The sequence below is a fragment of the Podarcis melisellensis genome, assembly GCF_964234715.1.
Source record: "Podarcis melisellensis genome assembly, chromosome: 1".
NCBI lineage: Eukaryota > Metazoa > Chordata > Lepidosauria > Squamata > Lacertidae > Podarcis > Podarcis melisellensis.
Genome location: NC_138528.1, coordinates 76,890,060 through 76,912,273, shown reverse-complemented (window position 1 = coordinate 76,912,273; position 22,214 = coordinate 76,890,060). Strand labels below are relative to the sequence as shown.

Genomic DNA, 22,214 nt, shown 5'->3' with positions numbered 1-22,214 from the left:
ATTTATCCAGAGAGCTGTCTGATTTGTGTTGTAAAATGTTACTGAAGAAGCAGTGTGTTCTGAGTTGTTAGATGGGTTGGTGTCTCTACTGTTTGCTACATTTTGAGCTCAAAGTAGAAACAGATAGGAAGATCTTGCCATCAAATTCAGCTTTGACTACTTTAGCAAATGAGCAAGGAAAACAAACAGGAACCCAATGCCAGAAAAAAAAAACAAAGCTCTATACACATACCATCAGCTCCTGAAGGAACCATAAAAAATCCTGAGAGAGACAGTGAAGCATCTCTTTTCCTATCTTCCCTGGAGCTCTGTCTTCCCTGAGGGAAGGGAAGAGTGAGGGAGACCAGGCAAGGGGGTTCTTCCCATCAGCTCCCAGCTGGCCTGAAAGGACTCTGTCCCTTTACATTTTATCTAATGTATCTGTTTTAGCATTTTAAAATGGTAAATCGCTTTGTGTGCCTTGGGAGAAAGGTACAAATCCAGTAAAAAAAAATAGCTGACCAATGGAAAAATAAACTCTGTAACCAGTCTGGGAACCTGCCTATGATTTCTGAGAACTTATCAAGAAAGTTAGAACTTCACCTCGCTAGGCCAATGAAGGATGAGTTCTCCTCTGCATTGCTGAATACGAATTTAAATGTTCACACACATATCCACACCAGGGATGACTCCAAGGAGTAGTAAGAGGTAGCAGGCACACACACACCCTACCCCACCCAAATATTTATACAACTCTATTTGCTGCCACAGTTATTAACCACAGTAAAATAAAAAATAAAATAAAATGTCCAGTACAGTAGCACCTTAGAGACCAACTAAGTTTCTTCTGGGTATAAGCTTTTGTGTGCATGCACACTTATTCAGATACTCTTCTATCTGAAGATACTCAGATACTGTCTGAAGCAGTGTGCATGGACACGAAAGCTTATACCCAGAACAAACTTTGTTGGTCTCTAAGGTGCTACTGGTTTTCCCAGTAGTGATGTATGGAAGCGAGAGCTGGGCCATAAAGAAGGCTGGTCACCAAAGAATTGATGCTTTTGAATTATGGTGCTGGAGGAGACTCTTGAGAGTCCCATGGACAGCAAGAAGATCAAACCTCTCTATTCTTAAGGAAATCAGCCCCAAGTGCTCACGGGAAGGACAGATCCTGAAGCTGAGGCTCCAGTACTTTGGCCATCTCACGAGAAAAGAAGACTCCCTGGAAAAGACCCTGATGTTGGGAGAAGGAGAAGGGGACGACAGAGGATGAGATGGTTGGACAGTGTTCTCAAAGCTATGAACATGAGTTTGACCAAACTGCAGGAGACAGTGGAAGACAGGAGTGCCTGGCGTGCTCTGGTCCAGGGGGTCACGAAGAGTCGGACACGACTAAACGACTAAACAACAACAACAACAAGGTGCTACTGGACAATTTTTAATTTTTTTTTTTAATTTCGACTGCATCAGACCAACACTGCTACCTACCTGAATTTAGCCACAGTAAATTAAAGTTCTACATAGGATGAATAAAATCTTTGATCTGTAGGTCCTGCCCCCACCAGCACACGAGCGCTGCCCGGTGGCAGCAAACTTCGGGGGATGGCAGCCCCCTCAACATTGGGGAGGGCTCAGCCCCCTACCCTACGCACACCATGTCAAGAGAAACGTTGCCGAGTTGTCCAGCAGAGGGCGTACAAGATACCCCGGACCAGCGTGATGTTTGAGGTGTCTTCTGGATAGCTCATGACCAAAGCTTCGTGATTGGATAATTCGAAATAATCATATGAGGAAGAAATAATGAACTTCGGACTATATATTTTGGCAGGTGAAGGATTACATATGTCTCGGAGGTATTCATTTTTATATTTAAATGCAGGGCGTTATAATTGACTGATGATCTTAGAATTGCATTTAAGATTTAATAATTTGCTGCAACTGAGCATAACGTGCAGTGCTTGCTAACTGGATTTATTAAACAGCATACATTTGAAGCACAGTGGCGCCAGTTCTGTATTTGTAAACTATGAGGCTGAAGTCTGATGAAATAATATTATATGCACTGGGATTAATAGAACTAGTCACGAGATCTAGATTTATTTTATTTTATTTTGTTTCCAAGGAAGCAGACTGCCTTCTTTTCGCTTGCAGAGCATGTTTTTCTTTGTGTTTGCTTTGAATTTTCCACAACCAGGGAAAATCATAATCAGCTGTAAGATACAACAAAAACATGACTAGCATGAACAATAGCAGTCCCCTCAATCTCTCAATAGAAGGCTATTTCCTACAACTGTAGGCTTGACCATTGATATAGGATTGTTAGAGGGGCTGCAACAATAATTGAGTACTAGAGGACGAGGCAGGCAAAAATGTAACTGGAGAATGCGGGCATCGATCCCGCTACCTCTCGCATGCTAAGCGAGCGCTCTACCATTTGAGCTAATTCCCCCTCGCGCTGCAAGCTTTCCTTTCCGCCATTATAGATTATTACTCAACTGTGAGTGCGCTAGATATAACGTTTTATCCGACTTGTTCTTGCGGGAAACGAACTTCTTCGCCAAACGTAAGCCTAGTTAAAACAAACGAAAAGCAGAGATAGGTAAGTTCTGTCACCCAGTGAGCAGAAGCCACGCGGGGCTGGCGGGGGGGGGGGGGAAAGAAGAAGGAACGGTCTGTGAGGAAAAGGACTACATTTCCCATGAAACCTCACAGCGCGCATGCGTAACGTTTTCCTTTAGCTCGCCCGCGCAGGTTCTAGGCCCCGGCGGCGAGTTCCTTCAGTTAGAGAGAGAAACGGGGGCGCGTGCGCGTGTGTGGAGCAGCTGCTTCGCATTGTGCGAGGCGGGGACTGTTTGTGCTGCCGCTCCTCTTGGCGCGCGCGCGCACACACACACACAGCGGCGGCTGCAGAAGCAGCAGCATCTTCTGCCAGAGGAGGATGAGGAGCGTGGCGAAGGAGGAGGAACGGATTCCAGCAGCCGGTTCGGCGCGCGCCCACCGCCTCACCGCTCTGAGGTAAGAAGAGGGGAGCCGGCGCCGCTCGCTCTCTCGTTCGGGGGCGAGCGAGGGAGATGTCGCTGGGTCCTCCTGCCGCTGCCGTCCCTCACAGAGAGGGGCGCGGGAGCCGCCGTCCCGCGGGCTCCGAGAGAAGGCGACGGGTGTGTGTGCTGTGTGTGTTCGCCGCTACGAAGGGCGGGCTGTGCGGGGATGAGGGCAGGAGGCGTGCGCGCGGGGTCTGTCGAGGGGAGAAAGGACTTAGCGGGATAAATGCATTATCGTGTGTATGGAAGCGGGAGGGGGGTGGTCTTGGTTGACAGGCGAGGGGACAGGCCGGCTGCTCCCTTCCCTGCGCCTGTGTGGGCTATAGGGTGGATGTCATATAATAGTGAACGGGTCTCGTGTTTTAGTTGTGCCCGGCGACCAGAGCGCGTGTTTACGTGTGTGTGTGTTGTTGTTGGGTGGGGGTGGGGAGTCGGGTGCACGCGAGGCTAGGAGGGTGTGCGCTTCCATAGTGGGAGGATGGAATTTGTGTTATCTGGATGTTGGCGGACTTGGGTGTGTTGTGCTATTGTGCATGTGGAGCGCAGTCCTGGGGCTTGGAGAGCTTTTGTGGGATTGTGGGTAGGTCTCATCTGGCTTGGGCTGTGGAGAGTGGAAAGAAGCCGGGATTGGGGGTAAAGTGGAAGGAATATAAGTTCATTGTATTATTGTCCCGGGAGGCTATGAATGGACGAAAGGCAGATGATGTTCAGGGACGAACTGCTCTTTTCTTAAGTAGATGCTTGTGACTACACGCAGCATGAGCGAGGAGGAGACAGCTAGAAGGACCTCTAGTTTTCCCCGTCGAGTTGTGATCATTTCTGTGCTGTAGTTGGCACATCTAGAAGGGGTTGTACAGTACTGAATTTATTAAACTCTTATTACAGGAATGATTTGCCGGGTAGATAAGAAAGCAGAAGTATACTGTAATCTGCTAATTTTCCCTTGGAGGGAAGGCATGAATGGGGTTTTCAGAGCATAAAAAAGAGACTGCATTCTCTTCTCTGAACACCCAGAAAATAATATGTAGTGACCGTTCCCCTCAAATGTGCAGGGTTCCATGTAAAGCACATTTCTACAGCCATAGGTGAATTGTTATTTGTTACCTTTTTGCAAAGACCAGCAAACTGCAGTGGGTAATCAAACCCTCCTGCTATGTGAGAGGGCTTGGTCCAGGTGTTTGTCTCTGTGCCAGAAAAGTCCAAGCCAGTATGAATACATACATTCAAGCAGTGGAAACTTTAAAATGGCTCATTGTCTATTTCGATGCTTAGTGGGGCTTTCATTTCTTCCTTTGACTAATAGTAGGCTCTGGCTTTAGTTGAGACATTGCTAAGTAATGGAACCTACATTATACAGTTCTTTTTTCTGTGGTTGGAATAGTTGCATAGAAAAACTATTCACAATAATGGTACTCATCCACTGCAAACCATTTTAATATAGGACACTGTTGCAGTATGGTGTCAAATAGTTAAGAATTGTATAAACCAGGGTGGGCAAAGCTTGTAAATTGGAGGGAAAACACACTGAGGACATTTAAGAGAAGATTTGAGTTGAGGACATCTCACATACTTTATTGTGACTGAGGTCTTTTTGATACATTATTACTTTAATAATGGAATAAGCACTGGAGGTAATGATATGGAATATTTGAGCTCATGAACCAGGGGTTATTTATTAATGAAATCCTTAAAAACATGGAGTACAATACACAGTAATAGGATAGGTACCAAATACTCTGGCATAATCCAGTGAATTTTAGTTGTCCGGATCTGTGAGACAAGTTAAGTGTGAATATCATGCATTGATTTCACACATTTTGAGACTTACTTATGGGGGCCTTAAAAGTTTTGAGTGTGTGAAGCAGTCCACATGCATACATCTAGCTGTTTGCATTCACACGCATCTCTTTGATTACGAGGTCATCAAACATATTTCCTTTCATAACAACATTGCTTTGGGGCTGTGCACTTATTTACCCCAAGCAACTGGATTTTGGTTGGCATTTGTAGCAATTCTCATTAGCCAAAAGTCTACATGTTGCTGAGTGTTCTGCTTTGTGTTTTCTTACCTTGCGTTTTGATAATGGATTCTGCATTTAATCATTTCCCCAACTTCTTAAGTAGTCATCCCTGCTGTGCAAAAGTATTCTTGGCAATTGGTTTTGAAAAATTGTGCAGGCTTCATTCCATTAACATCCTAGCAATCTTCTTGTTCCCTTTTATCTTCCCTCCCTTGTTCATGTGGAAGACCTTATCGATTTATGTGCATATGTTTTTCTTCTGATGCATCAGAGCACTTCCTACATCATCTTACTTTTATTGTGCATGGTGATAACTATACCTGGGTAATGTTTCTCTGATGTTTTCAAATCACCTAAAATAGCTTTATGTTTAATGAAGGAACTCTTTGAACTCTAAGTAGCCATGAGCACTTTGGATCCATTTTGCTTGGACAATATTGGATTAAGAGGCATTAGGTCATTACTGCATAATATGTGTGTTTTCTGTCACTAGGAGTTCTGAAGTCAAAACCAGTTACATGAATTACTGTAAATGATGAACTGTAAATGTGGCAGGGGACTTTGAAGGGATTAGCTTACTCTTATCATGCTGTTGCCTCTGTACATATATGGCGACTCCTCTGCCTTTGGACTTGCAGCGTCCTTTTGCATTATGTGATGCAGCTTTATAGCCTCTGTTATATGCTTGATTTATATAAAAATGCTGCTTTCTGCAGAAAGAAATGTAATTGGAGGAAAGCAATAATCATTTTGATGTCATAACATTCCTGGTAGACCACTGTCTCGATTAGTTATACTGTTGGAGACAAGCTGCTTGTTTGTAGAAATTGCCTTTTACATCACAGCATGTGCACATACATGAGTTAAAACATGGATTATTCTGCACAGAGTCCACTCTCTGGACTTCTTTCACAGGTAGGAGTAACAATAAAAGACTGCTACCCTATTGCCAGTCTCTGTTGTTCAAAAATGAATGAATGAGGCTCCTAATCATTAGTGGCTTAGTTAAGAAAAGTGGTCCCAAAGAATGAGGCATTCAAAATGGTTGTGGTGAGGTATCTTGCTGGATCAGCAAAAGGTGGTGAAAGTTTGTTATCTCATTACTAGAAGTTTTATTAAAAGACATTGTCTTCAATTTTCATACGAGTTTTGTGTTCATCTTATAGGTCATGGTTATCTTTTTAGGATCCTTCCAAATGAAGGCTTAATACTACAAACAGGCCAGGTTGTTAGCAACTCCCCCCCCCCCCCGCCCAAACATCAGATTTCCCATTGAAAAGATAAATTGGATTAAACTGTGGGGGGATACAGGTTGACATTTGGGTGACAGTAACGTGTGGATGCTGTAACAATTTACATGCATGAGGAGTGTCATATCCGGGATTCTTGGGAACCTTGGTAAAGGTGCACTCAGTGGGGGGTTTTAATCTCGAAAAGGAAAGCTGTGCCAGCCAAGAATACTCTCATGCTGCTTCCGAATGCTCTTGGTGCAATGTGCACAAGGGATGACTGTCCCATTTTTGCCACGTGAGGTGAAACAGAAAGTTGCTGCCGCTTCCCCACTGAAGCCAGGGTGCTACTGTTGCCTCTCCTTGCTTTGCTGGTGGCGGGGCGGGGGGACGGAGGTGCCTGTGGAACTTCAGTGCAGCCATGGGTGCCTCCCACCCTCTCCTGTTGCTGGAGCAATAGCAAGAGCTTGCCACTGCTTCTCCTCCCTTCTCTGGCGATGGCAGTGTGTGAGCTCAGTGGCAGGGGAGGCACAGCTGCGGGAACTGCCACCCCTGGACTCCGTTGGGATCCTGCCGCCTGAGGCAATTGCCTCAGTGTGTCTAATGCTGATGCCGGCTCTGGCTGTGCATAATGAGAACAGCAGAGCTCTTGCAATGGTGGACCCTTTGTGGCCTTGTGTTTCTGACAAATATATGACATTGCAACTCCCTAGAACTGTCTTTGCTTGGTTCTTGCTGCTCACTGATAGAGGCTTCCTTAGATGAGAAAATTTCAGAGATGTGGAAGCCTCCTTGCCCTCTAATTGTATGGGGTACAATTGTATTTTTTCCTGTTGTGTGATGATCCCTGGCAATAGTAATAATAATCATGGGTGGGTGATATATTCAACTTAGACCTACTCAGAGTTAGACCCATTGGGTTCTATCCAAAGTACTATCGAGAACGTTAGGCCAGCGCAATAATTTCTCCTTATGTGACAGGATGATCTCTCCATCTCTTTCCCCTCACCCTACAAAATCTGTTCTGGGCATTTTCTAACTCTCCAGAGCAGATTTGGGGATTGTGTGGGGCATGTGCAGGGGGAGAAAAGTGAGGAAATCCTGGTGCTATTCCTTGTGCTAACACAAGTATTTAGATGAATACTGTACCATGTATTGCAATAAATGGATTTCACCCTATAATATATATATAAATCAGTATCTTGAGAGGCAGTTGAAACCAGAAACAAAGTTATTAAAAGAACTATCAGCACTGCTCCACATAAATCTGTATTACTAGTGTTACAAGCACGTGTTAGACGGTGACTCTGGCATCACTGGGGATGAGCAACACACTTCCCACTGTTCCAAGCCCAGCACTGCTTGAAATTTTGTTTTAGTTCAGTAAAGAACATATTCCTAAAGTTTAAAGGTAAAGGTACCTCTGCCCGTATGAGCCAGTCTTGACAGACTCTGGGGTTGTGCGCCCATCTCACTCAAGAGGCCAGGGGCCAGCGCTGTCCGGAGACACTTCCGGGTCATGTGGCCAGCGTGACAAAGCTGCATCTGGCGAGCCAGAGCCGCACACGGAAATGCCGTTTACCTTCCCACTGGTAAGCGGTCCCTATTTATCTACTTGCACCCGGAGGTGCTTTCGAACTGCTAGGTTGGCAGGCGTTGGGACCGAGCAGCGGGAGCGCACCACGCCGCAGGGATTCGAACCGCCGACCTTTCGATCGGCAAGTCCTAGGCACTGAGGCTTTAACCCACAGTGCCACCTGCGTCCCATTCCTAAAGTTTACTTATTCCTAAAAGTGTACTAATGGATTTGGGCAGCATGTCTGTTTTGTTTCCTTTCTTTCTGCCCTGGTTTTATAACATATTTAAAACTATCCACAAAAATGAGTAATAAGGATATGAGCATAGTTGACACGATTCCAGCAAATATCAGCCTGAAGTGCTAAATCTGTACAACAGTTTTTTTGTGTGTGTTTTTAAAGTGTCTGCTAATTCTATTAATGGCACTGTATTCTGAATGATACAAGACTTATTTCCAGGATGAAGTTAATACTTGGACTCAAACTGAAATTATCTGCCTGCTTGTGGTCTGGTGTTAATAGAGGATAACTGAGAGCTCTTTTCTGTGAAGGAATTTGTGAAACCTGAGTTTGGGCATAAGTGTTAGCTTTGAAAAAAATACTAGCATTGAATTTATTGAATTATGAATCCACAGTTCAGTTGACAATTATTTTTAGTAATGAAAAGGAGGGTTTTTCGGAGTTTAAGAAGTAAAGAAATTAAATACATGAGTGTATTTTACATGACTAGCAGATATTTAAGGGAAATGGCTTTAAGAAAATAAGCACTGAGAGAATGCCTGACTTGGATTTATTGTGAATGTCCTTATGAATCCACGATACTATGAAGTCTTGAATTGCATAAATACATAGAGCAATTAGCTATATTTTTCCCATAATAAATGGGAGTTAGAGTAACACACAGCACAACTATACATCTTCCCTCTGCACATTTGTAATTGCTAGTCTTTTGTGGCAGTTTGACTATTCCAGAGGAGTTAGGAAATGTAAAAATTTAAAAGCATTGTCTTAGTCCTGGAAATAAAAGTGGAGCATTCTTCTCTTTGTCAGAATAATTTGATTTAGAATTTTATTCTAGCCCTTTTGCAAACCATTAATAGCTTTCACTCAAAGCAAATACAGTACTTAGTCTTGACAAGGATGTACACATGAACCAGCAGGACCCTCCACTGTTGAGCAGATTAAGCACTCATTCCTTTTAGTGCAGCACAGAGTTTCCCTGTTTTGGAAGTTACTTGGCTTTAATCCAGCGAAATTGTCCTTGAAGCATGTGGTATCCATTGCAAGAGGCCCAAAGGATATATAAATCCCAGATGGAGTTATCGTCTATACAAAATTTCTTCAGACAAAACAAAGGAATATAGTCTTGATTGTGGTTCTGGATGGACAGAACCCAGCCTTATTTTTCGAGCCAGTTTTCCTTGATATTAACACCATCATTTAATGCAGGTCTAGCTACTGCCAAATATACTCCTGTATAACGTACTGCTCAGTCTAGCTCCCCTCCAGGTTGTTTCTGCCCTGTTGTTCAAAAAGGAAAACTAGTCTCTCTCTCTTCCCCACCACCCAGTTTTCCTCTCTTTATATATTAAAAATTATTAATCTATTCCTTAGAAAATCAGGAGACAAGAGGGACAAAGCCAACTCTACACATAAATTTCAGTCAGCTACTGAACTAATGGGAAATGTGCCCTGCTTTCCAACTGCTGAAGCTCTCTCACTGGGTCTAACTACTGCTGTAGTTTGGTATTTCAATTTAGAGCTTGACATGTGGGAATTCTTGAACATTTCCAGTTCTAAAGTACATCAGACTAGAAACTTGTTAAGATCATAGCTCTGGAGCTTGTTAAACAAATGTCATGTTCATAGAGCTTCAGGGATAAAGCCAACATGCTGTTCACAGATCATGGGGGAGGGGGGGAATTCTGACTCTTTTGTTGTGCTAGATAGATGCTGCTCCCACTCCGCTGGGTGAATTCTGTAGCTAATATGGTGAAAAAATACTATATAATTCTGTAATTGAGTTATGATTGGACTGGGACTTGGTGCATGAACTCAAGCCACTTCCAGCCCTCTAAGACACAGGCTTTGATGGGAGAGGATGGTGAAGATTGAGGTTGTACTGTGTAATGGATAGCAACATCATCAGCTATGCACAGGACTTTCTTTTTCAGTCGTGTGGATCTGTGAACTTCTGAATCTGCCTCCATTGATCTGAAATTATACAAATTCCTTCTTGTTTGCACACTTTTTATTTTTATTATTAAATTCATATATCTGAAAATCACAGAACAAAAAAAATACAGAATGAGAATACAAAATACATCATAAAACAAAAACAAAACCCCCAATATGAATATCAGTATACATTCTGATAGCATTTTTGATTTTGACTTTACTGAAACTAGGGAAGTAACAGATGGCTACAAAATTGTGCCTGGATGGCTTAACCTCTTCCTTCTTTAGGGAACAACTGTTATCTCCTGTTGTTCTCTCTCAGATCAACCAAGAATGTCCTCTTTGATTATTTCATCTCTGCTGGTTGCGGAGACAGGACTTCTCAGTGGCTTGCTCACAACTACATAACGCCTGTCTCTTAGTTGCTCCCAAAGGCCGGGCTCTAAGAAGTTTGAGATGGCAGCTGGTGAATGTGTTTATGTAGGAGGTTTAGTTTAGTTTTACTTATGTTGAATAGTAACATGATCAACAGTGCATGCAATTTCTTAACTTTTCTGAAGGCATGTAATTAAATGTCTTATATTTTCCCTTTGAAACCAGATGTTTTGGAGGAATTAAAACTGCTGCATTGGTTTTCAAGATGTCAATATAAATGTTGCCTGCCTGCTTTCATCTTTCCACATTCATTATTTTGGGGGGTTTTAGTGACTAGAATCTAGTAACACTGTCCTTTTGGCTATCTAAGCTTGCTGTGTAAATTCTCAATATAGACTTGGGAGGTCATAAACTATGACTTGCCAAACTACTATGGTATATGTGGAGTGCAGACAACAGTGAATAACATTTAGTTTTCTGTTCATTCAGTCCTACATGCTTGCAGTACGTAAGTGCTTCAGGATGAATAGTTTTTGAGCTAGTTTGTCTGCGAATGTTAGGCTCTTGAGTGTAAGGCTTAAATATTGGAGGTGGTTTATGTAACACAAGTTATTAGTTGCACCTAAATCACATGTTGCATGCTTCATACTAGAGAGGGCTATAGGAAGTGGAAATATTTGGCTACATATCTGATAAAAATAGTTGCAGGAACTGCTACAGCTACATGAACTACAGCTCTGGAGATGTTTTAGCTTATCTAAATTTAGCTAGTTCCTCATTTCTTATTTTTTATATGATATCTGACTCTTCTTAACTCCTTTCTGTAGAGTCTCTTTGCTGAATGAAAGGTCACCCACTGACTTGACAATGCAAAAGGATTAAACTACAAAATCTTGTGACAGGGCACTCTTCATTCTCACAGAATTTAGAGATTCAGGATTGAGGCCAAGCTTGCCAACTGAATTTTCTACAACTAAAGCTGTGTTTTTGATGCTATCTAAGTTACTGGTACATTTGTGTGTTCAACCAAATTAATTCTTAATAGAGACTCATCCAGAGGGTGGCTGGAGCCAAATCTTTTCTGCTTGCTTTTTATTAGCATGGAGCTCTTCACTTCTGAGGGCCAGTGGCTTCAACTGTCATCTTCTAATGGCTGGTTGCATAAGGCAAAATTGTGTGGTGTAGTGGTTAGGAGCGGTAGATTCATAATCTGGGGAACCGGGTTCGCGTCTCCGCTCCTCCACATGCAGCTGCTGGGTGACCTTGGGCTAGTCACACTTCTCTGAAGTCTCTCAGCCCCACTCACCTCACAGAGTGTTTGTTGTGGGGGAGGAAGGGAAAGGAGAATGTTAGCCGCTTTGAGACTCCTTCGGGTAGTGATAAAGCAGGATATCAAATCCAAACTCTTCTTCTTCTTATGTGTTGCACTTCCATTAAAAGAAAACATTGCATTTACTTTATTTTGTTATGAAAGCCTGACTTCTGAAATCGGTTTGCTATACATGGGAATTGCCAGTTATGCAGGGGTTCCTTTCCCAGCCACTGCACACATCACTGGGGCGCATGCAAGTGGGGATTCCCCCATTCTGTCCCCACCCTCCCCCCTGTTGGTGCCAAAAACAGCATGCACAAGTCACATGTGCATGAGAGAGGAGTTGCCTGAATTCTGATAAATGATCCCACACTGTTTTCAATATTTATACACTTTTTATTGAAATGTTCCTCTGTACATAATGCACACAGTAAATGCAAGAGTAAGAAGTAATGTCAGATATAGTTCAAATGTTAACAGAACTGATCAGTGCTGTGCTTGAAAGTTGGCTGATTTATCTGATCTCTCCCTTCAGAATAAAAGTATCATTTGGCAAGAACTGAATCTGGCTTAGGCATGCCTCATGATGTTGGTTTTTACTTCTGTTTATTAATTTTGACCCCCTTCCTCTTCCAAGCATGCATAGTATGCTTTTTAAAGAAATCCTCCTGACGAATCTGCAGGTAGGGTTAGGGAGCTATTTCTACAAAGTCATTCAATGAGCTTTGCTGCTGAGCAAGGATTGGTGTCTCTCCCCGCCAATGCCCCCAAGTCAAATACCCTAGGTGCCAGACCTCTGTGGTTCTAAGAGCCACCCAGAGTATATGTAACTTTAGTGCAGTGATGGGAAACCTATCACTCTCCAAATGATGACAGGCTACAACTTCAACCATCCCTGACTATTGGCTATGTTACCTGTCACTGATGGGAGCTGGAGTTCAACAACATCTGGAGGGTCATGAATTAGCCACCCCTGTGTATTAAGACCATTCCTGCCTGAGAAGGTGATCAGTAGCATATTTCAGAGTTACTTTTAAATTACATTCTGTTGAAATCTGGGAAGCACTGTATATCTGGCGGTGGCAATCATTGTTGCCTTTTCCACTGTTTTTAAGTGATTCCTCATCTGCTGCAGTAGGGAGAAAGGTTGTGAGATTTATTCTCTTGGTGCTAAAGAACAGTCAAAACTACAACCATGATAACATAAATTACACAATGCAGTACTTAGGCCTTCATATTACTTGGGTCTTATAAACGTGCATATATGAGGTACTTAATCATGCCGCAGAGTAATTCCTAGGCTACTTTCACTGAAAATATTGGCAAAGCACATTGAGTACTCATGCAGAAATTATCCAGGCATAATTATTTCATCTCTGTACTGCTCACACACAGAAGAGTGAATACAAATGAAGAAAGAGAAAAGTGTATATATCCATTTGAACAGTGCTTTTCTTCAGTTATCACCAATGGAGATAAAGGGAAGAAGTAGCTTCAGTTCTAAGAGCATCTTTGTGAATGGTATCTTGAAGTGGTATGCACAGAGATTTCTTTGGGTGATTGCCAATAAAGGTGCACGTATATATAAGAATTGCAAATAATCTGAGAACAAATGCAATGTTAGAGTAAGAGAGATCAGGTCAGTGGCGAACCTTGGGGTCTCAAATTTCAGCAGTACCCTGTGCAACACCAACATTCGGCCCCCTGCACCTTCCATTCTACATCATAGTTGTGGTGCCCCTGAGGCTCCGTGCTCAGTGCAACTGAACCAGCTGCTCTCCCCTAAATCTGCCTCTGTCAGGATTATGGTATCAGATTCATGGGGTTGGAATTCCAAGTTCTCATTTTGAAAAGTAACATATTTGCTGTTGTATCATTGTCCTCTGTTATCTAAAAGAGCACATGTACTGCCTCAATTTCATTTGGGACTAGAGATATGTACTTTTAGCACCTTTTAAAAAGCTGTGTGTCTTATAGAGGTATTTGACAATAATATTTAATACCATTGCAAAAAAAGTATTGAGCAGACTTCCTTCAATGATAATGTCATGAGATTTGTTTAAGAGTCCTATAGAATATATAAAACAGAATTCTCTCTGCATAAATAACATGTGATACTTTCTCCAGGTGACAAGTTTCTGCTACATTATGTGTTAATATTAATCTCTCCCTAGTTCAATAACTGTTAGGTATAAAGAGAATGGAAGATTACAGGAGCACATGTTAAAATCTAGAGGATTTTAATTGAAATTAAAGTTAAGTTTAAAAGTTAGCTGATGTTTTGGGGGAGGGTCAGCTATACAGTGAATTAGTAGAAAGTAAGTTCCCTTCTACTGAAGGGAATATTGTTAGAAAGTGGTATAGGGGAGAAAGCGTTTATGTGGCATAGAGAGCTAGAATGTACTGCAGTTATTAAACAGTTAATGCAAATCTGTTATTAAAAACCCACCCAAATAACTTCATGATTTTCAGAACCTTTCTTTCTAGCCTGAACCATCTCAGCAGGATTCACCTGTGATGTTTTATAACTACATCACCTGTGATGCTTGGATTGTGCTTTTCATGATGGCAAGGAAATGATGTCTTTTCAACCTGCATCTGTGATACATCCCATTTCATTTAGCTTAATTCACTTCCTAGTTCCCATTATGAGGGCCTATTCCACTGCAGCAGAGGCACTGCTTCATCTGAAGTTAGATGACAACACTGTGTTATATTCAACAAAATTGTCCTATTAGTGCAAGGCCTGTGTATTGGACTTCTGTGTATTGGGGGGTGGGGAAGCAACACATTTCTAATAATCAAACTCCTACAGTGTAGTGGCTGACATTGGGGGTAGAGGGAGAAATCACAATCTACAATCTGTCTACAATCACAGTTTCTCAGGTGGAAGGAGTGTTGGGGGATGGAGACAACTGTGTTAGTGCCATATCCTGAAATAGTTTGAATTGTGCCAATGGATGCCAGGCACTTAGATCAGATGCTGCCTAAGAACATATTCTCAGTATCACCCCTGATATTAAACTGTAGAGTGGTGCTATTTTGTGCTCTTAGAAGAACACACTGTGCCATTTGGGGTTGCTATTTAATCCCCCCCCAGCTGTCCATTAAAGGAAAATTCCTGCAATATATGTGGATGTGTTAGGAAGGGGACACCATCAAGCTACAGTTTTATGTATGAGCCTTGTTTTCAGATTTACTAGTGATGCATAGAGAATCTTCAAGCATTGCAGCTGGTTCTCCAGGTGTAGTTTCAGTTTTAGCAATACCTTTTCTGTTTGTGCCATTTGTTAATGTTAACATCATTAAAGCTCTTGGCTGAATTATATGGGAGGCAGAGGAAATATTAGCAACATTTTATTTCCCTTGGTGGTCACTTTCACTACTTTTTCTTCAACATAATTGGAAATCTGGTCTTTTCGGGACGCAGGAGAAACTTGCACTCAGCTGCATAGTTAGTATTGTTTTAATCTTGGTGCATTAGACAACATACTGTTTTAATGCACCCATTTCCAAAGTGTGGAATGTTTCCACCATTAAGCGTAACATCAACAAAGAGATACTCATTTCACTGACACTAAAGCAAATTGGATTTCTGCAGAAAAAGAAACAATTTGCCACTGAAGTGGATTTGTCATCCTATTATTTTCATGTTCACTGTGTGTATATGTGTCTGACTCATTCTCAATAAAGTGATTAGTCTCACTTTGGAGTGTGCAGTCACTTAAGTTTGCACTTAAGTCTTACATGCTGTAGCTTGTAGCTTTCCATACTCCTTCTAATCCACGAGACAATGATACATTCATGATGTCTACAATATATAAAAGTGTTTTTGTGGGGGGTAGTGTATCTCTGTTGAAAGAATTGGAATAGAATAAGGTCTTAATGTAAACTTTTTTGCTTAGATCCTGAGAAGTGTCAGAAGAAGGAGTGGGCAGAGGGTGACTTTCTCATTCTTGCTGAGCATTCTGAAAAATCTGTCCTGAGGGCCAGGGAATCTTCCTGAATAAGGCGGGCTGACTGAGGATCATGGAAAAATATGCAGAGGCAGTTTTAGTGAGAAGGCCTCCATTTTTCGTGAGGTAGCCAAGAAGTAGTAGTAGGGGGCATAGAACCCTTCCATAGGGTTCTAGCAGTTATATAAGAATTGAAATAACCTGACTATTCTTATGCAACTTTTCTCTGAAGCTTTTCAGTTGCTTCCATAGCCATGTTTGTCATGTGATAATTACTACTTTCATGTAACAAATTGATTGGGTTGTATCCAACAGTCATTTTGTTTGCACCAGGACTTTCACCTGTGCAACAGAACTTCACCAACTTCTCTTCCCCACACGTGCCTCCCAGATTTGTTCTGTGGTTTCCCCCAAGCCTTCTGAGCAGATTTGGATGGTGGCATGTGGGGAGAGGGTAAGTTCTGATGTGCAAGCAGAAGTCCTTGTGTGAGTGGAGCAACTTCGCTGGATAACCTGTTTGCAGTGTTAGAAACTGCGATATAAAAGCTAGGACGTAAATGGCACCTTAAACCTAGGTTATGGGCACCACAATGGAATGTCTAGGCACACTTTTTATAACAAGAATACAAAGCTTAAAATGAATGAACTGCAGCTAAAATCTTATGTTCATTTTTCACATGATCTAGTCCTCATCTGAAGACTGCAAAAAAACAAAGCCATGCTTCCCCTGCGTGCCCCCTTGATATTCTTATGAGGGTCCCTCAAACTGCTGCCTTTCTGTAAAGCCAGCCTAGAGGCAGAACCTATCAGCTTGCCTGATGCTGCAGTGATTTCTTGGAAGTCAAGCAGGCAGGAATTTCTCCTCCCACACCCTCAGCGTCAGCAGTGGCAGTTTTAATTTGAAATCATAGGCACAGTACTGCACCCTGAGCTCAGAAATTGCTCACGCTAATGAAATTCCCAGTCACAAAATGTGCCTAGAACAATGGGAGTTTCGAACGCTGCCTGTTTGTATATACCGTATTTTTCACTCTATAGGACGCACCGGACCATAGGAGGGGGAGAACAGGGGGGGGATTTTTTTTTCTTGTTCTCCCCCTCTAAAACAAGATGCTTTCAAGGTGCATTCACCTGAGCTTGTGGGGCTGGCGGTGGGGGGAAGCACTGCTTTCCGTCTTGCTGTTCTGGCTTGGGAACAGCCTTGCTAGCCTCTGCAGGCCAGCAGGGTGAAGGCACCCCGCTGCCCTGCAGAGGCTTTGCACGCAGCCATCCCCAAGCTAGAACAGCGATACAGAGAGCTCCGCAGTGCTCTTGTCTCCCTGTTCTGGCTTTGAGCTTAGCTGCGCAGCCTGCATTCGCTCTATAGGACGCACACACATTTTCCCTTAATTTTTGGAGGGGAAAAAGTGTGTCCTATAGAACGAAAAATACAGTAATGGGTCTTGTGATTGTAACATATGAACGCTGTTGTCTTCAGAGGTGAAGTCATTGGTTGTAATTGACTTTTGATTCCTACTGTTGTAACCAAGGACAACCCTACCATTAGGCATGGTGAGATAACTTCCTCAGGCAGCTGCTTTTGAATGTCATAAAAAGGCAGCAAACGGATAAATTATTTAATTTGTTTTATTTTTACTGCTAGTGAGAGGGAGATATGATTGTCGGATTTTCTGCTTAAAATGCCAAAATAACTTGGCTGGCCATGAGTGCACATGGCTTGCAGCAGCAGCATGTCATGGTCTGGGCCTGGCCACAACTGGTCATTTACGTTTTGGTTTACAGACTTGCGCTTTCTCAGGTTGGCTTTTGCATGTTCCAGCATACAGTGAATGCAAAAGTGTTGGTTCACTTGCATGTTTGCTTACTTTGCATGTTGTAACACGTGAATGAATCCTGAAGTAGGCTGCTTTTCTATACACATTTACCAGGAAGTAAGCCCTATTGAACTTACTGGAGTTTAATTCTGAGCTGACATTTGTAGGATTGGACTAAAGCAAATGTGCAGATTGTGAATACTTTTGTTATGAGGACAGGGACGCGGACTTATAAAAAATATTGGGGGGGGCCCGGGAAAGCTCATGAATAATAAATAAGCTCATGAATATGCAAATAAAGTGGCGCCGCCTCCTCGTGAGCGAATAGGGGAGAGCGTGCTGCGCCTATTAATCAGCTCCAAAGGAAATTGGGTGGAGCTTTTGCTCGGGAGGGAGGGCAGGAGGCATGCAGCCCGCCCCTCCCTGTGCATTTTGGGCTGAGGGAGGGGCGGCGATGGCGCTCTGCTGGAGGGGCGCCGGAGATTATTGGGGGGGCAGAGCCCCCCCAAACGAATTTTTGAGGGGGCTTGGGCCCCCTCAAGCCCCATGGAGTCGGCGCCTATGTATGAGGATATTTGCATCGATTCAGACATTTGAAAATGTAGCAAGCTTGTAGTTGTGGTGGGGCTGGACATACACTCTGCTTCCCATATGATATTACAAGTATCCCTGCTTCAATTTATTGTTTAGTAACACAGAAATCAGAGGTATGCAAGTAATGAGGGTACATGTGTATGTCTCATCTTTCCTGTTACAGTGGTACCTTGGGTAACATACGCTTCAGGTTACAGGCGCTTCAGGTTACAGACTCTGATAACCCAGAAATAGTACCTCGGGTTAAGAACTTTGCTTCAGGATGAGAACAGAAATCGTTCAGCGGTGGTGCAACAGCAGCAGGAGGAGGCCCCATTAGCTAAAGTGGTGCTTCAGGTTAAGAACAGTTTCAGGTTAAGAACGGACCTCCAGAACAAATTAAGTACTTAACCTGAGGTACCACTGTATATTGTGTTGTGGAGTGGAGTGCACACATGGAAATTTGCCATTCACCCATAAGTATAGTATTGCTGTATTTAAAATGTTTGAAGTGGCCCTACATTCCCTCTACTAAACTGATCTGCCACTTGAAACAGCTTTGTCACAATTTCTTAACACAGTGCAACACTTTGAAGTGTCTCTTTATCTTTCATTTGATAAATGTGTCTTAGCATGCACAAAACAGTTTTTTTTTCTTGGTTCTTAGCCTCCTGGTTACACTTTTGTGGTTTTGTATACTTTTGACAGGATGTAGCAACTGAACTTGATGCGGCATCGGATGAAGCCTAGAAGTATCCACAAATAGAACATACTTTTGCAAGCAAAATGTGCAGTGAATAAAAAAGTAAAGTGAAACACATGTTGCAGTTGCTTTGTTTGGAGGTAGCTGGAAATGGTTGCTCCTCAAATGATTGAAAAGTTCAAGTCTCTTTGCACTTGGAGTGCAATTCCTGTTGATTACTGGAAGTCCTTGCCCCAGTTCCACTGAAGCTAGTGGCAAACAGTGTTGAAGTTGGTTACTAGTTCCCTGTTCCTTGTTTCTACAATAGTTTCAAGCACAGTTCAATCTGAAAACATAACAAATAATAATTAAAGTTTGCATGTCCCTAAACGCCAGCATCATATTTGGCTGAAGTCCGCAATAGATTTTTTTGCAATCAAAACTGTTGCAATTGTGCAATGCTGTAGGACGACTTCATATTCATTTTACCAGTATGGTCAGCTTACTAACAAATTGTATGCTGCACCAGTGAACTTGTGAAAGATCCATTCAATTTTCTGTATTTGAGGTGAATGGCTTCATGTTGATGAAGAAAAAGGTTCTCATTGACTCCAATTTATGCAACCTGGTTCTTTAATGTTGTATGGAAAAGAATTCCATACAGCGTGGGATACTTCTAATCCTGTATTAATGTTCCCTAAAGCTAGATGATGATGATTAAGTGAAGCAATATTTCTTGTAAACCTGGTTTGGTTAGAAATGGTGTAGGGCACTGAAGTTTGTTTTGTTGCAATTTCTTATGAAGAGTAGGAGCAGGGTGTGTCTGTTCTCACTCAGTTCTAAATGTGGTTCAGTATTCTGTGTCAATCTTAATGTGCTAAGCTTGGGGTTTATTCTAAGAGCTGAACCAGCAGGAGTCTGAAAACAGTCTGAACCAACAGGTAAGCCCCAAAGAGTGGGGAAGAACACATTTTGTGAATTATTTGATGTGGATTCAAGAAAACAACTATAATAGAAATAGTTCAGAATCCACAAGTACATATTTTTCCAGGTGTCAACATCAACTTGAATTTATGTCCAAATTGCATCACTGTTTCATTCCTCCAGTAGCTTTCTTAAGCTACACGGCACAAATTGTTTAGCTGAAATGGCTCTACCAACGTCAATAAAAAGAACAATTTGGTTTTTAAAACTAAACTTTTTAAAAGTTTAAAACTTTTAAAAAGTTGGCTCTGTACACATTTCTGTTTACCCAAGGTACTGCACCCAAAGTACTCCCAATGCTGGTTTGTAAAGCAGTGTTCATATGATGGCCACAATCCATACCTATCATGTTGCTTCTGATAGAATGCTTCATTTTGTTGCATCCCCCCCCCAGCATCGATCCATATTGAGAAAAAGATTGAGCTAGCTGTGTTTTAAGATAGTATAATTACACAGCCATACAGTAGATTGATCTACAATGAGCCCTGCAAGACTCATGGTTGCTCAGCTTGTCAATGGCTAAATTGCTTTACTTTAGTAGTTCTGGCAAGGTGTCCTCTAAAGCAGCTAGAGGTAATTCACGAGAATCTACCAGGGAGTACTACACCCTCCTCTAGTATACTATGGGGACAGATGAGGACTAGCTTGAAGAAATGCTGCAAAATATAAAGTATACAATAGCTCTTTAGATCATAGGCACATTTTATGGTGGTGGAATGAAATCAAGCAAGTGGTAGTGTTGGTGAGGGGGAGAAAGGTTTAATATTTGTCATCTGAGATTATAAACCTGCACTATTTACACTTAATTTACAGAGAGGGAAAATACCATAAAATAGCTAGAACATGTAAATTCAAATATGGACTGCTTTGGATATATGAAACATGAGTTGAACGGGAAACCAGGAGGAAGGAGGAGGAGAGGTTTTATATTTTTCATTTGTAGCTGCCTTGTACCGCTCACCTAGGAGTAAGCCACATTGAACTTGATCAGACTTACTCTTGAGTAAATATGAAAAATACTGTAAAAAAAGAGAAACAATAGCATGAAACTTACATATGTTAACTGATGCTTCTTATTAACGTGTCTTCAGCGTAACTTATTTATAACTTCAGACACAGATGTGTGTAGAAACTGAAGGAAAAGATAGCTGTGTGTCACTTGTGAATTCCGGTTGCTTTTTTCTCTTTCAGAACCTCAGCTAATGCTATTTGCAGTTTCTCTTTTGTACTGTACTACATTACTTGTAATCAAAGCTGTCCTGATATTTGCATGGCTACATATTTGCCACACATTCTTCATAGTGTGCCAGTCAGAAGCATCACCAAGAGACCACTGAAATGTTGGTTGCTGTCAAGACAGGAGAATTCCTACGTGCACCAAGAGTTCACTACTGTTGTCTTGGGGAAAAAATTAGATCATTCCCTTACAGATCACATTTAAAGAATGATGCACATAATTTTCATTAAGCAGGTAAATTACATGATGCCTATTGGCCAGCCAAGTACAGTCATACCTCGTTTTGCGGCCAGGATCTGTTGTGGAGCCCCAGCCGCTAGCCGAAAAGGATGCAGGGCAAAGCGCCACATCTGCGTGTGGAGCGGTTCGCGCTTCTGCGCATGCGTGAGCAGCAAACCCGGAAGTAACCCATTCCAGTACTTCAGGGTTTGCTGTGGACGTTCGCTGGTATGGACGCTAGACAAGGCGGACGTTTGCGGAGGTATTACTGTAATGGATGTACTGTATGTTTTTAGGACCACATGTGAACAAAACTAAATGGAAGGCAGGGATTTGGCTACTGCTGTGCTTTAGTCACCAGGATTTAACAGCTCAGCCTTACACAGCTGCAGTGCTAAGTGAATGAAGCATGCTTTGTTCTACATAAAATGTTGTTAGGATCCAGTTAGCTTAAAAACTAAGCTCCGTGGAATTACCCAGTTATTCCCAAGAATGTGTGTATGTCACTGTATTTTAGGAGGCAGCTGAGGATGAAATTGCACCATTAACAAAAGCAACCAAAAGTATTATATGAGAGACTTTGGGAACAAATGTCTCAATACCATGCTGGGATGCTAATATGAGAATAAATAGCTATTTCAAAGTCTCCCCCCGCTGCCCAAAGAAACAATGGTCAATGTTGTCCTGTATTGATATTCCATAATTTATCTTTTCTTCACAGTAGTAATCTTTTCTATAAAGGACAGAGGCACCCATAGAAAGAGTTGCAAGATTCATGTTATGGCAATGTTCTCATGCCAAAAACTTCATCGGGAGAGACTTGTTAAGGAACGGAAATTCCTGCTCCGTCCTCTTGCATTCAACTGATGAAAAAGTAAAGAACATTAGGTCCTTCACTTGAAATTATTCAGCATTTATTACCTTGTTTCTGTAGTGTTCTCCCTCACTCAGGGCCAAATTAAACATCATGCAGAGCTCCATGTGACTTTTCCTTGGCTTTTTTTTTTTTTTTTTGGAGGCGGCATCCGGGAGATGAG

General features: G+C 42.2%; 1 protein-coding gene across 2 annotated transcripts in view; it reads left to right on the top strand.

The window, feature by feature from the left end:
• Window positions 1-1,772: 1,772 nt before the first annotated feature.
• Window positions 1,773-22,214, top strand: part of LOC309374374 (uncharacterized protein) — a 102,163-nt gene continuing 81,721 nt past the window's right edge. Inside the window, exon 1 of one of the 2 annotated variants that reach the window (XM_081919206.1) lies at window positions 1,773-1,832. The gene's annotated coding sequence lies outside the window, so the exon portion shown is untranslated. Of the gene's footprint in view, window positions 1,833-2,788; window positions 2,995-22,214 lie in introns of those variants that run through there. The other variant, XM_081919205.1, reaches the window with a different exon arrangement.